General features: G+C 38.3%; 1 long non-coding RNA gene across 2 annotated transcripts; it reads right to left on the minus strand.

The window, feature by feature from the left end:
• Positions 1–2,839: 2,839 nt before the first annotated feature.
• On the minus strand, positions 2,840–9,268 carry LOC139124347 (uncharacterized). Of its 2 annotated transcripts, XR_011549912.1 has the most exons (7): positions 9,218–9,268; positions 7,905–7,963; positions 7,021–7,444; positions 6,263–6,674; positions 6,116–6,148; positions 4,683–4,785; positions 2,840–3,956 (listed from the first exon to the last, which is right to left on the minus strand). It is a non-coding gene; the product is annotated as an uncharacterized lncRNA (long non-coding RNA). The 2 variants fall into 2 exon arrangements; XR_011549913.1 differs by lacking the exon at positions 6,116–6,148.
• Positions 9,269–24,245: the final 14,977 nt, after the last annotated feature.

Genomic DNA, 24,245 nt, shown 5'->3' on the forward strand with positions numbered 1-24,245 from the left:
TTGCTTGTTGCCAAGCTGCAGTTTTCTATCAATGAGGCATTATCGTACCAACCAATTGTAAAAATAAAGTCTATTTCCTATCCTACGATGGGAGCTGCAAAACTGGATGGCTGGACTGTGAGGTATTTTGTACGAAAATTCAAAGACCGATAATGACAAAATATACAGATTCAAACCAATACTATTGTAACGTGGCTTGGTCGAGTGGAAGTTTATTTTGTGATCGCTCCGGTACGTATATTTTTCGTGTCGGTCAGTGCTAATCCGATTTCTCGTGCAAGGGGCCGTAATAACGCACATACAGACGAATCGAAATTCATTATGATTTTAAAAAGCCAGTAGACGGACAAAATAATTTTAGAAAAAGGTATCAATAGTGTGTTTATCACATATAATCATTATTTTGAAGAGTGGCTGTTTGATGACGTATAAGGCTCTTCACAAATGTTCGCCAGCAGTGGGAGCCGTCTGTCGGATTTCTATGGCGACAAACTGTGCCACGGATGTGTACCCACAGCCAACCATTTTGCCAATTAAAGACAAGGTTAGCTGCGTGACTCAGGAATGACGTGTAATAGCCGAAAATCTCTGGCATCACATGGCTACATTGAACAGGCTCAAGATGTAAACCGTGATGCCTCAAGTTCATAGTCATCATATGATGTATATTGTATTATTGAACGTAAAAACGTGATGACGAATCAGAGTTTTAAGATAATACGCTATATGAACTTTCTGACCACTGAAGCGGGCACTGTGCGGACATGGTGATGGTGCATATCGAAATTGAAATATTAAGAAATATGTTATAATTAATTTAAGGTTCACCGATAAGCTGTCTGCTCTTGTCAGGCAATGGTACATAAACAAATTGGGAACTTCAGTGGCACATGCCCGTTTTGTCCAAGCCGTAGAGAGTGGGACGCCATCAGTGGTAATGAGCAAAGGTAAATACAACTGTCGTCCAATGTATGCAAATCCCGTCGGGAGAAAACAACTTAACAAATCCAGGAGAGAGAGAGAGAGAGAGAGAGAGGAGAGAGAGAGAGAGAGAGGAGAGAGAGAGAGAGAGAGAGAGAGAGAGAGAGAGAGAGAGAGAAGAGAGAGAGAGAGATTTATGACGGATTAGGTATTACAACGGTTGATTTTTAAAGGTTTGGACACTTTTCCTTTCAACTTTTGACACACCAGGACTTCCTTTTGTAAGTCATCGAGACGACTCGTGACTTCCGGTCGTGGTGCAAACAGCTTGCAGCATTAATACAAGTATAGAAAGACCGAAATGCTCTACAGGTTTATGCCGGCAAGTGTTGAGACACGGGAAAATGTAAAATCATTATACCGAATGCGTGACTATCCTACGCTTTCTTCACTGTAAGGACAATACAAAAATATCGTGACAATGCTCCGCCTAAGCACTGGAGCTGCAATCACAGGCGTTCGTTAGCTGGACAACGTCCCTGTTGCATTAGCCTGTTGGATATATTTCTGCTAACGGACATTGTCTAGCTAACGAACGCCTGTGACTGCAATCTGTGCAGGAATGTATCAGGTTGCATTGTTAGGGACAGCCGGCAACGATACAGTATTCATCACAAAACTTGGTATGTTTGCAGGCAGGCATTTCTTCTCTTCCCTGATAAGAGGAGAAACCCCTGCCTGTCGGTAAGATTGTGAGCAAATTTGCATTATCGAAACGTTGAGAAATTTTATCATTTACTCTTTATTGAGAGAACTTAAAAAAAACTGATGGGCTTGCACAATGATTTGTATGTTGCCAGAGTTCACAAATTGGGAGGGCAGTTCATTGAACGAGAAAATGTAGCCAGGGGGCTTTGTTGTGACAGGCGGATATATAGGAGTTAGAAATGGGACAGGGGACCAGACTGTGTTGAGCAACTGAGAAGAATAGCGCCTCTAACGGTAAATCTTGACAATTGGTGAAATTTAAGCTATACCTACAACTAAAGGTTAATACGGCGCGAATGACCGTGTTTAGTAATAAGCATAAGACAGGCCCCTGGATATTGACTCTGACGTCAACACTCAGTGTTTACACCAGGTCAATTGTTTTGCCTGTACTACAGGGCAAAGTATGACTACTTCCTTATGCACGCTCTTGATTTGAACGAGACACAATTATACAAATACATGTATTTTTCAGACATGTTTGTCCTAATGGCTTCTCCCTTCACACCATCGAGTAAACATCATCACTCTGGAAAATTTACATGCATAAGGCTAAGCCGAAACATAAAGTTTAAACTTCTAAAAAAAGCACAAAATACGTTTTGGATATAATTACAGTGATTCTGCGCGTTATGTTATCTTTTTCTTCCAGCTTTCTTTATATCATGAAAGTTTTGTGTTTCATCGCACTTTTGGTTAGCTTTGACATTGATTTTATACACACTGCGTGGACAGTTTATTGAATAGTCTGCTTTCTGTACCAGATCATGGGTCATTACTTATGAAGCCTAGTGGTTTTGGGAAGTATAGCGCCCCCTATATTCATCATACCAAGGGCTACATCAAGTTAAAGCAATGTTCTACCGCCAACGGTCAAAGTTGACCTTGTGGACATGTTATTTATAGGCGATTTTATCCAAACATATCCTTGATTATAACCTTCAAAAGTTACTGTACTGTTTAAACCTCCTTAGATTTGAAAGTTGTCTATTTTGGTCAGAGTGGCGATGAATGATTTTCTTATAAAGCAGATAAAACAACAAGTTTTCATCTGAAATGTCGACTGCAGTTGAAAGTAGTACGCGCCTAGAAAGTGAAAGACTTAACCTTTGCTCAAATTCAAGAAGAAAAATAGGAAGACATAAAGCAGTTTGCACTTGGTTGTTGATTTTATTCACCTCTGTTGTCTGTACACAATATTGGAAGTTTACAGTGGCAACTTTGTGTTCAATTAATACACATCCACGTAAAAACGAACGATCACGCCAAGTAAAAGGAAACTCGGCTTCAAAACTCGTCAATTATCCATATGTGCGGCATCTTTCATTTGCAACCGATGAGGGCGTCGGATGCGGAGTCGTTCATCAAACGAAGCACGGATGACGTCACGACATGACGTCACGCTTCATTCATGTCATCCATAGCATCTTCATCCGCACAACATCGGTCGTCATGGTTACAATGCCTGCAACATCTACTGATAATTATGACCTAGTGTCAAATTAAATGAGATAGGCTTCAATATGCTCCGTAAATCAAAGGTATATATGGTAAGGTACTCAAAGTCTCACAGAAAGGAGCAAAAAACAAACAAAATTACAAACGAACAAACAAGCAAACAAACAAGTTAAATTTTGCACATGTAGTATATTCGTTGTCTTGATGCTGTCAAAGTACTTGAAGGCTTATGGCTTTAACTGATTTTCGCCACTGTTTTTACTTTCAATGCCAACAATAGGAACTGGCTTTGAGATACACTGTGTTCAGCTTTTCAACTTAAAATCAACCTGTATATCTGTAGATTGCATTGTTGTTGTTAATAAGTGAATTCTGGTCCAGTGCAACTCAAATATAAACAATAACGGCGCATTTTACACATGTACAAGCTATGTTTGTAGGATAACCGTTTCAAGATGCTTTTTGGAGAGTAGAATAATAATTTCCAATTGAGATACACAAAGGAAACTAGTGAAAAAGGGTCATAAAAGTTCAAAATCGTGGCATGGACGACGTCAATTTTGACCATTTTCAAGTCATACATAATGCACAGATTATACAGAGATTAATATAAGGGAAGGGTTAGTCACTCTCATTTCACTGTCAGTTTTGCGATCAAAATTCTTAAATTTGACAAAAAATTATCAGACAAATAATTTTCAATTAGTGTTGTCTCTCTGGCTTAAGATGATGCATGTCATATCGTTATGGAAGGAACCGATTGCGGAGTGTAGAGTGCTTCAGTGAAAACGCTTTCATTCTGTGAAACTCTGAAAAAAGAAAACAAAAAAGGAATCACTAGAGTTGATTTTATTCATTGTTGTGACAGATGACAATAAAATAATGACAGTAAAGATGGCAATATCGTCGCAGGTTGTTGACAAGAGACATTAAAATGTTAGTGTAATAAAGACTCTCAACAATAAACTGTACAGATACTACCATTAAACTGGTAAATGTACACAGTACAAATTGACATACATATCATAATAAAGTCCACTACATTCTTTGTTCGAGCATGGCATACCAGTTACGCTAATGTTATAACACGATCGGTGGCCTTAATAGCCGAGAGAATATAGGTTGATAGGGAGACAAAATCATTCTGTAAATATGTTTAGAACTGTGTTAAATATTTACCTGAACTGTTTGAGTTAGGGGGCTTATCAGCAATTATTACGTTCGGAATGTTTTCATGCATACATTGCGTGAAGATAGGTTTCATTTAAGATTGCGATAAACAAGACTCTCTCTCTCTCTCACAAAAAAAAAAAAAGACTTCGAGCGAAGCTATCAAGGATGGTTGCTGCAGTCGAGCAACACCGATTGTTTTACAGTCTGGCATTTGCATATTTAACCGTTATTTCTCACAAGGTATTTTCTGACATCACCTCCATCAAATTAGCATTTACTGTTGTGGCAAATCTTCCAGGATAAGTTTGAAAACTTGATGTCGCATTTTCCTCATCATCAAACAATTGAAATGGCCTACTTACTGAGTACACGTTGTAGATGTTCCAATTTAAATAACAAGTCTGGCTGTAACCATGCACAGAAACATTACCAGGACGCTGTGAGCAGCAATGGCCGCGGCAGAGTCTGATAATGAAAAAGACGAAATAGCACATTATTACGCTATATGGTCTCTAGAATGTGATTGTAATGATTATTATGGTTATAGTCACAGGAGTAGCTATATCATCATCATCATCATTATCATCATCATCATCATCATCATCGTCATCATAATCATCACCATCTCATCACATCATCATCATCCATCGACATCGTTGCTGCAGTCATCATCACTGATGATGACTATGATGATTGTGGTGGTGGTAGTGGTAAAGATGACGGTTGTAGCAGATCAAAATGACAATTATGAAGATGATGATGATGATCATCATCATCATCACCAAAAATATCCGTTTCATACCAATTACTGTCAGCGTATCCTCTGCTAACAGAACCATCACCAATATCATTCTGAACAAAATATAAAGTATCTTCGATGATAAATTATTTTGAGTTGACGATGAGAGTGAATTATAATGTCAGCGGTGTTATAGCAAAATTACTGAAATTGGAGGTAATCTAGCAACAAGTCTAAGTGTGATACATTAAAGGGCTAGTAGCTGTAACCTTTGATTATATTTTGATCCTTATCTAATGTCAACTACAGGTTCTTGTTCTGCTCCCCAAAGCATGTTGAGATACACAGAACTTCAACTTATTAAGCTGCTATACATGTAAATTCTAGTCGGTACTAGAATTCAAAACGAGACAAAATAGCGCATTTGCTGTGTTGACAAGCGAAAGAGGTGTTTCAACATGTTATTGTTTTGGAGTTGAACAAGAAACTGTAGTTGACATTAAAAAGAAAACAGGTAAAATTTATCATCAAAAATTGCAGTTCGTGTGCCTTAAAACAGATTCTGAAGCTAATAAATCGGCAGTAAGTCGTCTAATTAAGGTAAATGCGCCTCGATAATGAAAGGCTTAAACTTTTGCTCAAAATCTCTCATCATTGAAACTTTCAAACATTCTCTCGCCACATCAGAAATAAACATCAGGGGTCATTCTTTAAAGTTTGGTACTCGAAATTTGCCTTGCAATGCCCCTCCCCCCACCCTGTAATAACTGTACGAGGAGACTGGACTTTACGATTCTCGAAAAAGATAAATCGGTGAAAATATTTCTTACGCGAAAGGCTTCAAAAAGGAACCCGCAAAAATGATAGATCAGATGAGAATTGTAATTTTTTTAGTCTCAATGTATGTAAAGCCTACCTTAAAGTCATGAGTGCAATATCAATCTATAAATAACATCAAAAGTTGTCATGGTTGAAATTGAATAAAAAGAATAATAATAATTTGAAAAGGTAATAAGACGGTAATTCAGGGTATTACTTTATTGCTCAAACATTTACCTTTGGCTGTTGTTATCTGTTGGGTTGTCGTCGCTGGTGGAAATAAATAATAATTGTCGTTAAACGATTAATATTTTCTTGGTTGATGTTGTCTAAGAGAATATGAAATATAAACTGTTACAATGTATCTCATTAAAAGTAGCTGACCTGAACACGCCTTGGATCCGGCATCTGCTGCTGTGTTTCCGAACGCGTTGCAGATATCGTTGTTATTGGTGATGGTGTCGGTGGTTGATATCTGGAGAACGGCACACAGGTGACTGTAATCATCGCAGTTTGCAGCGTCAAGTTTCAGGGACGCGGTGGCACCGCTGATTTTTCAGTTGCACCATCAGCAACGTCTGTTGAAGTTACGCCAGCAGCGTCAAAGGCGGATGATTTTTTCCCAGCTGTGTCGTAGTCGTCCTTGTTCGTAAAGTAAGCTTAACACCCGTCACGGTTCCTTGGCCGTCAGCCGCAGTGGCCTCGATATCGAAAGTGATGGCCGTGTCAGTAGATGTGTCGTAAGTGATTGACGACGGTGTCGTTATTACGAAAGATGACGCTTTAGCTTCGACATCTAAGAGAAAAATTAAGTTCATACATTTTGATAAATATACATAAATCATAAATTTATCGTATACGATTACTTTATCCACCTATTTTTGATTGGCTGTATACATAAAATGCGAAATAAAAAAGTCGATTCCTTGCATACGAATTATCGTACTAGCTTTTTATTTATTATTCTTTTTTTAAACATCAACAATATCCGCAGATTGTTGTATCGATATAGGTCTACATTCACAGAGAGGCGACGGGAACGTGATTGTCGAGTATCATGCGTACAGATATGTCGAGAGCTTTCACGCAAATGTTGAGTGATTTTAGAAATTCTTATAAGGTGGTCGATTGCCTTTATTTACCTAGACATTTCTTGGTGCCTGCTTGAGTATCGGCGGTTGTGCCGAAAGGTAAGCATGTAAAGTCGTCTGTAGTGTCTGTATCACCGGTAGCTGTGATCACTGCACAGACGTGAGTGTAAACCTGACAGTTTGCAGTGTCTATCAAAACGTCTGCGACATCGGCTGTGAGGTCTGTTACTGTAGTACGGCAGCAACATCCTTTGCAGTAGTTAGAGTATGTTCAAAGGCACTTGATTTCACGGTATTGCTGTCTTCGAAAGCATCGCTGTTTGTGAAGTAGATACTGATTTTCGTCACTTCGCCATCTGTACTAGCTCCTCCATTTTCCGTAACGCTTAACGTGACGCTGACAGTTTGACCACTGCCTCTGCCGTGTAGGTTAGTGTATCAACGCCTCCTATCTTCAAGGAATCTACCTGTACCTCTGTAATACAAATGCAAACTCACTTTTAAGAGGCGCCTGTCTTATAAGGAAGTTTGATAAAAGCACGTTAAAGGAAAACATATCATAAATATTTTTTTAGCAGAAGAGACCCTACTTTGATGTCTGTTTCCATGGAGTAAATCACTTGCTAAAGTGCCGGAAGTGAACACAAATATTTTCTCTTTGTTATTTTAAAGTAATGTTTAGCGAGAATGTCAATATGTTATCGACCTCGTCACAACACAAACATAGTTTTGCGTTTACATTTACAATATTGCCTGTTAACAACTACAATAGCAAATTGAAAAATACCCAAAAAGTGTAAACGTCTCTATCTTTGTCAAATGGTGAGATCAATTTTGTTTTTGAAGATTGTTTATCGGAACTTCCAACTTGCTGAACGTGCGGAGAGTGAAACTTTTTCACTTCAATTAATGATAATTGTTGTCTTTTAACTTACCTTGAGCTTTTGTCAATGACATCAACACCAGCAAAATTGGAATGGAGAACAAGACCGACCTGTAATGAATTGAGAAATATTATTCGTGAACACAGTAAACGTACTTTGTTTTTACAACTCCTCATTGTAGCCCCACTAGCAATGGGCGGAAGGGAAGGAAATAATCCTTTAAGAAAGACTAAGTTGGTACAATTGTTACAGAATTAGTAATAAATGAAATACTTTTTTCCCTCAAAATCAAAGGGCTTATTGTCTACTTTTAGTACTTGTATTATCTTAGGCAGTACAGCATCATACGGCAATTATTAGGTAAAACTGATTATTCAGTTTAAAGTCACATATGTGAAGGAAATTATTTAATACTTTGCTTGGCATAGCGTTTGAGAGAGACCCAGCGGTGAAAATGATGCAGCTATGCCAGATCAGCCATCTGCACTTGCTTTATTTTGGCGAAAGACTGTACCAACAAATATCCTTGCAGCAGTAACCGTCTTCAACAAAGTTAAAGATAAAATAACCAGTCCTGTAACTGACACTAACAGCAAGAGAAATCACTACCAAAATAATCATTCCCCTTATGTCATCTAAGATAAAAGTTATCGCTGAAGGGACGAAACATTCTCTTTATTAACACCAAGTTAACCAAAAAATAAAACGAAAACCAAACAAAAGAAAGAAACGAGAAAAAAGGGCTTGATACAAGATCTTCCTTTTCAAAATCTTTGGAATCATTTTCCGTGAAAATATCGTTGAGCAAGATGAAACAGTAACGCCAATTTTAGCCACTCCCCAAAAATACGACAAGCTCTACATCAGGAGAAATGAGACACCGCAACGTAAATGTCCATATTGCCTTATTGGCAGATAGAGGCTATATTCCATTATTTCTGAAATTAGCATTACTTATCCTCTTCTTATGGTCTCGAACAACTACTGATAAATATCCTTATGATGACTGATATCAAATAATATTTGCGAGTATACTACGAAATGCGTAAGTGAAAACCAGAGTTTGTTGATCAACAAAGCAGAAATCTCCGTTTAGCAGTGAAGACAGAGCAATTTATTCAGCTACTGTAAATCTGCACGGCATTGGTGAACATTATTGAATGCCAATCAGTGACAGTAACTCCACGACTACAAGCAGATCACTCTGCTTCTATACACTGCCAATTCAATCACAAACACTAGATAAAAAAACAAAAAATTAAGATTGCAAAAAAATATGACGAAATGCAGCCAAGCGACAAAATCAGATACAGCATATCTTGAAGATATGCTCAACTTTGCAGACGTTATCATCCGATTCTTACCTCGAATCCATGATGTCCAGAATTTTAATCTGCAAATATTTCAACCTAACGTGAGCTTCAGTTTAAATAGCAGGCTGATGAAAGGCTATTGGTTGAGGTATTGTTATTGATGCTATTGGATGAAAAGTGAACACGTGGTCTGTGGAAGGGCTATCGTCATCGCAGCAGCCAATGAAAGCAAAGCCACACCCGATCGAAAGTTTTACTGTTCTGGATTTGGCAATGTGAACCATATATTATCTTAAGAACCTCCTTTTCACCAACAATTGCAGTGAATAGCATTGCCAAAAGCCACCTTGCAAAATACCAACCCAGCTTTCAATAGGCGTTACTCAGTAGGTATCTGTAAACAAATAACGTTGATGTGCGATATTTGACCGAGAATACACGGGCGTAGAGGGCGATAGAGAACATACACACCACCAATGTATGACAATAAGGCAATTTATGTACATGTTGTAGGTAGAATAAGTAAGAAGAGAAAGGAATGTCAACATTGTTGTTTAAATGCCTACAGGAACGATCATTTTGAAGGTGAGAAAAAGCCAAAGACTGAGATTAGCAAAAAACGGCAGGAACGGGAATAGCAGGAGATCGCAGTTCATAAATACATGCATCGTTTGTGCAAGGAAATTAACCAGGGAGTATCAATTGCATGAGATAAATTGCATTAGGAATATATCAGTTTTAAACCGCTGTTTTGTAATTACATCGCCGCGATGGTGTCATGTTCGGTATAGAATTCGTTCTTAATTCCAAAATGATCCTCATGCTGCTATTATTTGAAAAGAAGAAAGATGTGTCTAAGTCAGTCAAATGAAACACATGTCTTAAGAAGTAGAGGAGGAGATAAAATGGAGATGGTGGCACAATTGGAAAAAAAAAAACTTGCATGTTTAAATTTCACAGGACATTATCGTGATTTTAGCTTAACTTACGGATCATTTCAAGTGGTTTGTTTTCGTTTTTCTTTAATTAAAGTGGAGAAAATTTGCAATCGGGTATTATGACATTACATTTATACAATCTTCCAAGTACTGTACAACACGTAATCTTGTATATGAAAGGCAGTCTACTGCGGTACCGATCAAGAAAGCGTAGGTAACACAGAGATGCTACGTAAAGATCTGCTTGACCTAGTCTCAAGCAATATCAAGTGGCAATCACTGAAACATGTCGTTCCATAACCAATTGGGTCGTTTTGAATGTTGAAATAACTACAGCCCTTGTGGAAAATCAATCCTGCAAACTTTTATTTCTGACGGCAAATTGTGCTTTTTGAAGATTTGCTTTACAGATATGATAATACGGACTACGCAATTCAGTTTTCTTCGTTACTGTGGCGACCAGTAAACAGTTCAGTTTGGGTAGTACATGTGGCCGCTCGCTGCATATAGGCCCGTACAGATATCGGGTTATGATATGAACACAACTTAATCCGGGAACCATGCTATAAATACTCCTAAAAAATACTTTAATTTTTATTTTGGCCATTTTAAGTGAGCAACCAGGCTATTAATTTTGACACTATTAACAGCCAAAACACGATATAGACACACGACACATTGAGCCATGCAAAACAAGAAGGAACACGATTTGATCCAATTTGGGATATTGGATGGTGAAGTAATGTCGGTTTCTGATCCAAATGTAGGCTTATGTGCTTTTCTTTTTAAGTTATACACTGGCTTTTATGAGTAATTTTGAATATTGCAATAATAAGCTATAGTGTTTCGAACACTTTTGAGAAATTTGAAAAAAAAAACGCAAATCCAATTATCCCAAATTATTTCAAATCGTGTTATAGGTGATGTGTGCCATTTCCCCTTTATTACACAATCAACTTCATGATCTGATTAACAACCAAATTGAAAATTTAGAGAAGTATACAATGCAATTAGTACGAATTATCTATCAATTTGTTTAAAATACGCGATGGCAGTGTACCATGCACATCACTTCAGATCATCTGCCTTGACCGAGAACAGCTGGCGATGTGTAGAGTATATCAATTTGATGCTTACGGCTGTGCAATGCTCGTACGTAGGACTTTTCGAACTTTAATAAACCATGATTTTTTTTTGTGAGAACACAGCAGGCCATTGCCTTCCAAAACAGTTTAATCCACGCAAATGCCGTTCTCTAATTCCTTGGTACGTTTCAAAAAACCGAGAATGCACAGCGAAGTTTGACCTTGCGAACGCTTCTCACTTTGTTTATCGACTATTTTGAATGGAGTTTATGAGGGCTGGCAGGTGTAGTACGCAGGTTTTCATTGGTGGATAGATAGGTCACCACATTAGGAGTCAGCAATTAAATTAGCCAATAGAGTTGTCCTTTGCAATTTTATTAACTTTCATTCAGTCAACACACACCGGATATGCTACAAGGTGATCGTTATCGATCGTCTACTAAACTTGGTTTCACATTAATCTGCTGAATAATTTGATTACACCTGTAGCTTGTGATGGCTGTCCGAACCATTTCGAAAGGTAAAAAATATTTTAGCGATGAAAGAGTATCAATTTTCAAAAAAGTAGCTTGCGAAGTCGTAGAGTATAAGGTCAATTTCGCCGGCTCTTATGAAAGACTGAGTGCTATGTTGCCGAAATTTTGCGGCACTATCCCTCTCGCCCACGGCTCGGAGGGATACGGCCGCTACATGGGGAATCACTCCTCCGAGACGCAGTCACGCTCGCTCGGAATACGGGAAGATTATATAATAATCAAGATCATCTAAAATGTATCTGTAACGCTGTTCCTCTGTTTTCCCACTATTTTTTTAGTTGGCAAATAATGGAACAGCAGTGACCCCACATCGATAGCCATACAGATAGAAAGGCAAACGACCTGGCCTTGGAGATAGAGAAAGAATCAGAGTCTCGCAGATAAGCACTAAGAGAATATCGAAAAAATCCCGGTTATTATTCGCAAGACAAAAAGGCAGAGAAAGAACAATGTGATACTAGCATTTTAACATGAACTATTGACGGTACGGTTCACGAGTCGAAAACTTTCAAATGAAATGCGGACCGACACGTACAAAAGACACACAGAAGACACGATGTGAAATCTTTGAGAATTAAGCAACTTATAGCTTTACTCATGAACTTGGGAAGACGCTCATAATGTATACTATCTGCCTTACTATTAGCCGAGTTCCTGAAATATAGACAAGTAACATCATTTTTCTTTGTTAGAGGGTTATTGATTATTGAACTTAAACGCTGTCTTGGGTTTTCACTGATGTTGAACTTCATCATATTTGACCTATTTAATGATCAATTACTCGAATAACCCTGTCGTAACTGCCTTAGTATGACAATCCCTTTAACATGAAAGGGCACAATGACACAGGTGTTGTAGACTATTGTTATAACTACTTCTGTTTTTACGGTATCCCGCAATAGTGCTATTCTGACATAGAACGGTAGTTGTGAGGATTACAATTAAATGAGAATAACGAATGACATAAAATAGTGCTTATTTTACGGGGAACATCAAGAAAAATGGTGCTCCATTAAATCAGCATTTTGTTTGGCAATTCCCTATATTGTGTTATTTTTGTTCTCTCTGCACTCTACAACTTTGTCCGGTCACATCTCCACATATGCTTCCCCCTATGCAATAATGTGTTATGTGTTAATGTGCTGACAGTATCTCTTTGTGTGTCTGTCTGGCACTTTCCGCCTTTCATCTACCTCCTCACATGTTTAATCTCTCTCTGTTTCTCTTATTTGTTCGTCTCTTTTCTCCTTACTCTTTGCATTCGTTATCCACTAATCTGTCTGTCTGTCCGTCTATTTCTGTCTCCACGTCTGTCTGCCTGTTTCTCGCTCTTCGTGTATCTTTGTCTGTTTGTCTTTTTCCCGCCTGTCCGTCTGACAGGCATACCTCTCTCTACATTCACCATCACTGTCGTCAAGCTAAATAAAAGACAAACGACGAGTGTTTGGCATGCCTTATGTACGTGAAAATATAGGTGGATCGAAAGGGCACATTTAAGTAAAAACAATATAAACTCAAGATTGAAAAAAACTTACTCTGTGTCGTTGAAAGTCGAGTAAAACTCTTTATTTTTTTGTTATTTTAAATTAGGTATTGATAACAGAATTTGACAAAGAAGCCCTAAGCTACTGATCGTTTGACCTCACATACACATTTGTCACGGTGATGCAAGGTGTGACTATACCGCATGCTTCAAATATCCGGGCTGGTTTTCAAAGAATCCGACACTAACCTTTACAAAAGCGAGTGCTTTCTGCGTGAAGTTTACCATTTCGTTTCATTTCTTTGTAAGGGCGGCAGCATTCTACAGGAGAGTCAATTTACAGGTCAAACGTTCTGTAAAAGTGAGCTATCATGGTTTGTAAACGTTTAAGTTTGAACGTTCCAGACGTTTCTTTCTACCAAAGTGATTGCTAAACTTCTAGACAGAATTCATGCCCCACAGTTACTTAGTCACACGGTCGGTGCCGACCAAAATTATTCTCTTTTATAGCTTTATGTTGTCTGACTTGGTACTTAGCCGTTTGTTAAATCATGTCTCGGCATGGTGACAAACTTAAACTGCAAGTGACGCGGCGTACAAGATAAAATGTACGCGGTTTTCAGCACAAAAATATGTTATTATCAATATTGAGTTTAAGTTATTTCTATTTAAAGTTGATTTTAGGATACAAAATTCGACTCACAACAGCACAAGGCGCACACCAACGACGTTGTTTGTATTTTGTTCATCTAGACGACATAGGTGAGAATGGCGTCTGTGGAAACAGAGTTTCAAGCGCTTAATATTATAGTTCTATGAAGCACTTGTCAGAAAGGAAAGTCTGAAAAGTTTAACATTAAGCAATTTCTTAGAAACCTTAGATCCTGTGTACTAACTCTTATCGCAGAAGGTTTAACATGTAAATTGATTCTCCTGTTCAATACTGGTGCGTTAGAAAGAAAGGAAAGGAATGTGAAACTTTATGCAAAAATCAGACCAACGGGTTTGTAAAGGTTAGTGTCGGATTATACCCACTTGAGTATTTGAAACTGAGCGGTAGAGTCAACCCTGGCATAATGAGTATATATGCGAGGTCGATTAAACAAGAATCTAGGGTTATATTTAAGAAGTCTGGATGTTTATTGTGTACTTTGTTAAAAACTTTAGATCATGTCTAATGTTCTACGAGGGACTAAAGATGCATTTTAAGAGACAATGGATTTTAGAGTCGCGAGCATGGAATAACCAAAATACTGTTCACGACAGCAGTGTGTTGTCTGAGTCAGCACTCAAGCTGAGGTCTGATTCTGTCTTTAATGCCCAATGCATGACACAGCTGACAAGATACGAGTCTTGTGCGACAAACTGGTGCTTTCGCGATGATTTATCGGTTATTAATACATCTATAGAAAGCACGTTCGAAGCAGTATTACCGTATCATTATCTTTATATGCACTATTTGCCAGAATCAAAGCAAAAACAAAAGTTTAGACGGTATTTGTTGGTGAAGATGACATTCAGTTTCATCAACTAATTTCTGCAGTAATACGAGGCCAACGGAAAGCCACGGTGCCTGTATTCTGTTCAGAAAGACAACGAAGGTGGCGAATTGTCTGAGTATAATTTAAGGAAGCTAGGGAGTCATATGTGAAGCAGTGTCTGTCCTCCTTCCTTGTTTATGCCGCGCGAAGAAATCTATACTCCTCTAAGCATGAGACTGAATATCTTCCCCGCACTAAGCTACAGTATTAAATATCAATGTCAGTCACGGTATTCTTTCTCTTCTGTTTGTACTCCTTATAGCAACTCGGGACACTTCAACCAGGTATTCTTCTGGTACGCCATCTTGAAGTTGCATACACAGTATGGAGAAGATTTAAGTGAATAGAATGAGACACTGCTACTTTCTCACCAATGTTGTCAGTCTCACCGCTACCATATAAGAAATGCTGATCATTCACCAATATATGGTGAGAACAGTTTTGGCAGCCTGATTCCCACCAGTGAATTGAATTCTTACAGTTCACTGGGGATGCGGAACATTTTGCACTGATCAACAGCATGACAACACCTTGAGTCTCACCAGCATGCAAGAAAAAAATAAAGGTATGAAATATTGTGTTTGCCATCGATCTTCCACACTTGTCTTCGGCAGATAACATTCGTCGAGTCTAACGTCCGATTCTGTGCAGAACAAAATCAAAACACCAACCTCTTTCAGCGGAATAGGCAAGTACATGTAACCAGGCCATCGAACCTCTTCAACAACAGAACGACGTAGAAACTTTGTCAGTGGTATGGCGGGACACGTGCATTTAAAACCAACATATTCTCTGTGATTTCACTATTTCTGTTATCTTTATAAGTATTAAGCTTTTTGTTCCTGTCTTTATATAATGCTTAATTTAACAGACAAATAAGATATGGAGATTTTTTTCAATTTTTTTACTCTTGCTTTTATTAAAATATCTTAATCCTATACAAATGCTTACATTTTCACGTACAAAGACACACAAAATATCTTGTTGTTTTACACGGCTGTTATGGTGAATGTCGTCTATCGAGTAAGAGTTTTGGAGGTTAAATATGAAACACTCTATTGGAAAATGAAACGTTCGATCCTGTTTAGCGACACCCATTAGGGAAAGACTGCATTAACTGACATTGTACCTGAAACTCGGGTCCTTGCCTGACCAACTGGGGTGACAAACAAAAGAATTGTAATCACCTACGGTTTTAATGTTCCATTATTACGTTTATCTTATCCAGCTGGTGCTATTATAGGACCGTCAGGCATGTGACGACTCATTCGATGCCACGGGCACATACATATGCTTGCACATTGAACTATGTTGACAGGAAAAAATGAACTCCCCATTTGTCAACGTCAAGTTATCAATTATTTAAAACTTAGTTTCTAAAATAACTAGAAATATGGCGAAACATAATATCGTTCTTTCTTTCATTTTCATTCAGCTTGCTATTTTCGGACGCCTCACTTCAGTAACGTGTATTGCTCATATGCACATGTAACCAGAACAGCATGCAACGTTTCTTTCACATAAACAGTTTCATTCATGCACATGCTACCAACGGCAAACGTGAACTAGTTTTTTTACTTCCAAGTGATATTTCCGATAAATCACATGAATTGCTAGCCAGAAACCTTTATTGTATCAGTATGGCCACTCTTACATATCAGCGGGGGAAATGGTCGAGGCAGTTGACGAGGCTTGCCGGTGAACCGTGGCGAGAGTTATTGACACAGTCGACGATGGAAAAATTGCAGTGACTTTTCCTGGCAGGAGTAAGAAATACAACATGACCCTTTCTCCTGATATGGTTCGACCAACAACCACTGCTAAAGTTCAGAGCGAATATTCGGCTTTGATTGAAATGAAAACGATCATTGTAGGATTTGCCGCATATGGCTGCAGCCATGTTTGATTTTATCGTCGCTCACAGTGATGACCCCGTCGAGTTCCGAGATTTCAGAATACCATCCATGGATAATTAATTTACCATAAACGGGGTAGTGATGAGCGCATGAGTAACACATCGCACTCATTTGACCCAGACTTGTATGTCGGCCGTTACTAAGTATTAGTGATAGATAGGACTATTCGTGGTGTTAAATGTCGCAGTGCAATTCATTTTATTTTTCAGGGAGATATCAATTTTCTTCTTACAATAAAATCCTTATCTATTATATGTTCATAAACATGAGTATTTGTTAGATCAAATGATAAATATGTAAAATATTGGAATTAAATTCCCCCTTGACATTTTACAAGAGGTCCACGTGTCTGAACTCCCTTTCACAATCCGACTTTTTGGTGTACTGAGTGTGTAGCTACTCTAGTATTTTTACCGATGTGCTTTGTCTCTCTGGTGATTTCCTTCAGTAAAAAAATCTTGGTGGTAATCTTCACAAGGAAATTTTTCAGGAAGGTATTCTTATTTATATCTGTTACATTTTAGATCATTTTGTAGTGAAACCGCGCAAACTGTGGCATGCCAAAATGACTTCTACTTAGTAACCCACCCCAAAGGAGATATCTATGTATAATCACACTTGCCCAGCCATCCTTTAGCAATGAAATAAGAACAAAAATATGTTTCGAGGGATTCGACTTGCTCTCAAGTGATGATCCTGAAAGTAGTTCCGGCAGCGCAAATGTGTTGTTTACACTACAAGATGATCTATTTGCAAATGTTGACATGGAGATTAATCCTCTGATAACCAAGTAGGGAAGTGGGATATTCTTAAGTTAATGCACAGGGAGAAGAAATAAGTCACCCGGGGTGGGGAGGGAGGGTTTTTGTGCAACGGTTTACCTTATTTGATTTGAATAATTTTGACTGTGATATTTCAAATAAAGCCAACTGTCTGACTGTGTTTCCAATACTTACAATTCCTTATCTCCTCTTCAATCAGTGCACATACCACTCTAATTGCTCCGAAAACATTGCCAACCTGTTAATGACTGTGCGAATCAGCGGATTAGCCTATTAAGTCAACACCACAGCCGTCCTACACGTAGCAAAATTACTACGTGTGTGACGGCTGTGGTGTTGACTTAATCATTAATCCGCTGATACGGACAGCGGGTTAGCAAGTTGGCAATGTTTTTGGAGCAATTATAGTGGTGTATACACAAGTTGGAATGGAGATAAGGACTTGTCAGTAAAATATAAAGCAGTCAAAACAGTCAAAATTATAAAATTCCTTGTAGTAATAAAGAAAGCAGTTCAGACAGTTTGGAGTTGAACTCTTTATTTGAAATATTACAGTAAAAATAAATAAAATCAAATAAGGTAAACCGCTGGGCAAAAAACCTCCCTCCCCACCCCGGGGGACTGATTTCCTCCCCTGTGGTTAATGGAGCTTCCGTAATGCGATTGCTGAACTTCAAACCTGAAATTGATTCTCCTGTGCGATGTCGGCGATCTTACATAAAAAGAAAAGTATATGTTGGACTTCATACAAGACACGAGCTTTTATAGAGACTGGTATCATATTAAAGCAAAACACTTTGAAAAAGAAATGTCTTAGAAGTTTAACATAACATTTTACAAACCACAGATCCTGTCGACCGATACTGATACTGAACCTTTGGTCTGTAAATTTCTACTGTACGCTGCAGCCGCCCTCACTAACAAAGGAAATGAAATATTAAACTTCACACAAATGACCACTAATCCTGGACACTGTCACTCGAAGCACTGTCTTAGAAATCTTAGACCCCGCTTATAGATATTAATTGCAGATTGGTTTACTTTTATTGATTATACTTGCGATCCATTGTCCTTGTAAAGAAAGGAAAATGAACACGAAACTTCACGAAAGCTCCCAAAGCTTTAGTAAAAGTTAGGGTGGTATTACACCAATAACAGATTTTCAAAGGCGCGGTTTATGATGCAACCCTGGCAACATAAATATCTTAGACAGATCGAATGAACTGTAATCAAGAGCTTCTATTGAAGAAAAGTCTGGCATGTTTAGTATGAAGCATTTCATTAGAAATGGTAGATCCTATTTACTCTTCGTCAAATGACTCAAAGACTTTGTGAGTGACAGTGCAATGCCGCGGCACATGAATGCGAGATCAAAACATTCTTCACTATAGATCTATTTAGTCTGGATTAATAATTAACCATCGGTTTTCAGTACAAAATGATGAATTTTTATTATAATGTGCAATTAAGATGTACAGGCCTACATATTTTGTGTACATAGGGCACACAAAATTTTTAGTTGTTTGTATCTGATTCAGCCAAACAACCGTAAGCATTGTGTCTAGTGTCAATTGAAGGAGAGTTTGAAAGTTTAGCATCGAGCACTTTTGTTAGAAAGAAAAGTCTGGAAAGCTTAACTGGAAGCACGTTCTTCAGCTGCATCCACAAGCACCTCTGGAGGGGTGCGGGAGAACTGACCGGCGGGGTGAAGGGTATGTTAGGGGGGAGGCACCTGCAGAATACTGAAGACTTTAGGTAGTTTTCCACTGTGATCGGGGTATTTTACCTCAGAAAAACGAAAATTTGTTTTTCCCTGAAAAGTATTCCCATTATATTGATCTTCAGGTGTAAAGAATATCTAGGTCTGAAAGTATCTGTTTCTGGCAGAAATTTTGCGATAAAAAATACCAAAGGAATAAATGCACGTTTTTGCTTTTTGAGACTTTGTTTTGTCTTGATGGACGAGGGATTAAGCTAACTAGTAGCGTCACAGTATTGTCGCATGCACTTGGACAATATGTGATGTGGAAATCAAATTGACACTTTCAGTTGACTGCGTGTCATGAGCATCAAGTGTTCGTAGCGGTCATGCGTAGAAAGGGAATCGTACCGATTTTCCAATAGGGGTGATCACTCCCTACAAGATTGCATTGCATTAAATGTTAAGTAGCATGCTATTTTTTAAATTGTAATATGCCATTCGGATATACAGACCGATATTTGCTCGCAAAGGCACGCAAAAGCCTTGATTATTGTATTTTGTTTATAGAGACGATGGTTGTGGTGCATTATGTATAGAAGTTTACCAAGCACTCTTGTGACAAGAAACGCCTGGAAAGTTCAAACTTAAACACTTACAAACCATAGCTCCTTCTTACTGAACGTTTGACTTGTAAATTGACTCTCCTGTACAATGCTGCCGCCCTTACAAAGAAAGGAAACGAAATTTTAATCTTCACGCAGAAGACACGCTTTTGTTAAGGTTAGTGTCTGATTACACCCGCCCGGGTATTTGAAGGCGGGCGGTATAGCCAAACCTTGCGTCACCGTGACAAAGGTGTATGTGAGGTCAAACGATCCGTACGGTTTGGAGCTTCTTTTGTAGAAAAGCCTAGACTGATTTGTATGAGGCACCTCCATAGAAACAGTAAAACCCTGTTTACCGCTCTTTGAAGGATTCGAGGAAATTTTGAAGTGTTATACCGGGACATGTGCATTAAAACTCATATACTCAAGCTTTTGTGTAATTTTGTTATCAATACCTCGTTTAAAATAACAACTGTGACAACTCATAAAACAAGAGTTTTGCTCGACTTTGGACTACACAGAGCAAAGGGGGTGTTATCAATATTGAGTTTATATTGTTTTTATTTTTATGTGCCCTACAGGCCTACATTTGCGCGCACATAAAGGCACGCACAATACTTGCAGTTTGTATTTTGTTCGGCTAGACGACGGTGATGGGGAAGGTAGTCTATGTAAAGTCTATTCTAGACAAGAATAAATAAAAAGCAACTCGAACATAAATAACTAACTTCATGGGCATTCTTTCGCCCACTTGCTTCAACAGAAATGTCAGCTGGTAGATTCGTTTCACTGCTGCCTAATCCAAGTACGTCTCAGACACTATGACCTTTTAAATCCTGTCCATGTACAATGCCTAACGTATACCGTACACTGTATACAAATAGCACTGCTCTCAAAAGGATACTTCTTTTCAAGTATTTTGAACATAGAAAATATTGCAGGTTTCCATGATATGTGAGTTTAGATGGTTTAAGATGCCATTAGTTACACAAACTAGCTTATTTAATAAAACGAGGCCAACGGAAAACCACATTGTCTATATCCTGTTCAGAAAGGCAACGAAGGTGGCGAATTGTTAGTATAATTAGAGGAAGCTAGGAGTAATATAAGAAGCATTGTCTGTCCTCCATCATTGTTAAGCCTCACATGTATTCAAAAGGAATCTATACTCCCCTTAGCAAGAGACAGAATATCTTTCCTGCACTAAGCTATAGTATTAAATATCATGTCAGTATTCTATCTCTTCTATTTGTACTCCAAATTGTAGCTTTGCGTGGCAGGGCTGTGTGTTACCGGCATTAAACGGCCTCGTACCACAGCCCTGCTGATTGCCGTAGACAAAACCGCTGGTAGCGCCTCGGAAATACGGCGCGCAGTTTCTCCGCCGAAAACAGCCGACGTCGAATCCAAAAACTTGCATTGATTCTTCGTTTTCGAGTACAACCACCTCGGCTAGGTACACGATATGCTTAGCTATGCTTGTAAACTTACACAAAGTCTACTTTCTCTCTTTATGCGAGGAAAGCGCCATTGTCAATCTGATTCAAGCCAAGAGCAGTCGGGCGAAAACCGGCCATGCAAACAAAGAAGCATCGCGATATCAAACTTCGAAAGTCGACGTTCTGCGAGGAGTGCAACAAGAAAAAATTATGACATATGTAATAATTCTGAAGAGAAAAACGAAAAATATTTATAGGATAGAAAATATAGAGCGTAGATGGTAAATAGCTGAGCGGTGGTTAGAAGTAATGTTAATGACTGACTGTTACATCGCGGTGTTCTTTTGTTTGCAAACCTGGTTTTTGCGCGAGTGCTCATGGGTTGAATGACACTCAGGATGCGGGACATTTCCACTGATCAATGTCGTAACTACACCTTGAGTCTCACCAGCATGCAAGAAAAAAGGTCTAAATGTACTTGCCATTAATCTTTCAAATTTTCTTTAGTAGATAAAATTCGTCGAGTCTAACGTCCTGTTCCATGCAGAAGAAAATCAAAACACCAATCTCTTTCGGCGGAATAGCCAAGTACATATAACCCGGTGCCAGTGAACCTCGTCAACAACAGAACGACGTAGAAAATTTCTATGAGACAGTATTATGTCGGGACACTTGCATATAAAAGCAACATTTTGTGTGATCGTACTAGATGGGTTTATCGTTTCTATTAAAGTACACAGAGTCAGCCTTTTGTCATGCCTGTCTTTATATAATGCCTAATTTAAATAGACAAATGACACATCTAATAAATAATAATTGTGGGCGATTTCCATCATAAAATGATACGGTGAATTTTCAAATTTGATTTCCTCTTGCTTTTAAATAAAAATCATAATCGAATACAAATGCCTACATTTTCAAGTACGATCGGCACACAAAATATCTTGTTGTTTGTATTTTGTTAAGCTACACGACGGTGATGGTGAATGGCGTCTATCGAATAAGAATTTCGGAGGTTAAATATGAAACACTGTATTCGGGAAAAGTGGGGAAAGTTTAGCATGCAATCGTGACCCTTTGATGGAACGTTCGACCTTGTATACTGACACTGATTGCTGAATGATTCTCCTGTGCAATTTTGTCGCCCTCACATACAAAGAAAAGTACGTGTGGAACTTCACGCAAACACGAGCTTTATAAAGACTAGTATTAGATTAAAGCAACCCGATTTTGCTGGCACACGTACACGCTATTGTTTGCATTATATTCAGCAAGACGACGGGGAGAGTAAAAGTCGTCCCTGAAGAAGAATTTGAAATGCATATCATAAAACACTTAAAAAATGTTTGGGAAGTTTACCATGAACATTTAACAAACCACAGATCCTGTTGACCGATACTATTACTGAACCTTTGATCTGTAAAATTCTCCTTTACAATACAGCCGCCCTCACCTCTAAAGGAAACGAAATATTATAATTCAAGTAAATGGACCACCAATACTGGAAAGTTTAACTCGAAAAACTTTCTTAGAAACCTTAGATCCTGTTTACCCACATTAATTGCAGAAAGCTTTACTTGTTTATTGATTCTACTTTGAAGTCCAGCGTCCTTGTAAAGAAAAGAAAAGGACCACAAAACTTCACGAAAGCTGCCAAAGCTTTTGTAAAAGTTTAGATGGATTACACCAATAACAGGATTTTCAAACGAGCGGTAGAGGCAACCCTGGCAACATAAATATCTCAGACTGATCGAATGAACTGTAATCAAGAGCTGCTATTAAAGAAAAGTCTGGCATGTTAAGTATGAAGCACTTCACTGGAAATCTTAGATCCTGTTTACTGCCCGTCAAACGGCTCAAACACTTTTAGTTGTTTGTGACGTTGTAATGTCGTGACACGTAGATGCAAGAAGAAAATATTATTCACCGTATATCTATTTCGTCTGGCTTAGTACTAAACTTTTGGTAAAATTATGTCTCTTTCACAAAGCGCTTCTTTATAAAATATGTCTGGAAAGTTCAACATGCAAAAGTTTCAAACCACATAGTCCTTTTGACCGATACTAATTCTGTAAATATGTTCTCCCGTACAATGCTGCTGTCTTCACTAACAAAAAAATGAAATTGAAAAATGAAACTTCAAGCAAAACACCAACGCTTGCACAAAAATGTGTTAAAACAAAGCCCCAGTCAAGTATCTTAAAGCATGAGCTAAAGGCAACCCTGGCATCACAAATGTCTGTCTCACTGGTATAGCGATTCGTATTCTAGAGCGTTAAAGTATGAATACTTTGGAAAAATCAGATCCTGTAACTTCTCTGCATTTTTAAGCGAACGTGAAATATGTCAACACACGTGCATGGAAAAGCATACTATTTTCGAGATCTATTTTGTCTGACATAGTATTGACAGTCTAATTTACACTGAAAAATGACACAACTCACAAGATAAGAGTCTTGAACGATTTTCAATACAAAATGATAACTATTTTTATCGACTTTTTTATTGGAATATGCCGTTCAAATACACAGGCCTAAATATTGTGTGTAAATACGGCACAAAAATTTGTTGTTGTTTGTATTTGATTAAGCTAGACAACCGTGATTGTGTCTGGCGTCAATTGAAGGAGAGTTGGGGAAGTTTAACATTGAGCACTTTGTTAGAAAGAAAAGTTGGGAAAGTTTTACTGGAAGCACGTTCTTAAGTTGCTTCCACAAGCACCTCTGGAGGGGTGCGGGGGAGAACTGACCGGCGGGCTTGTGAAGGGTATGTTAGGGAGAGGGTGACCTGCAGAATCCTGAAGACTTAAGGTACGTCTCCTCCTTGATCTGGGTATTTTACGTCATAAAAACGAAATTTATTTTTCTTGAAAAGTATTCCTGTAATATTGATCTTCAAGTGTGAAGAATATCTTGGCTGAAAATTTGCCAAAAAAAAATTACAAAGGAACAGATGCACTTTTTTGCGTTTTGTGAGACTTTGTCACGTCTTGATTGACAAGGGATTCAGCTAACTGGTAGCGTCACAGTATAGTCGCATGCACTTGGACAAT

This window comes from Ptychodera flava (genome assembly GCF_041260155.1).
Source record: "Ptychodera flava strain L36383 chromosome 23 unlocalized genomic scaffold, AS_Pfla_20210202 Scaffold_23__1_contigs__length_28996876_pilon, whole genome shotgun sequence".
Classification (NCBI taxonomy): Eukaryota; Metazoa; Hemichordata; class Enteropneusta; family Ptychoderidae; genus Ptychodera; species Ptychodera flava.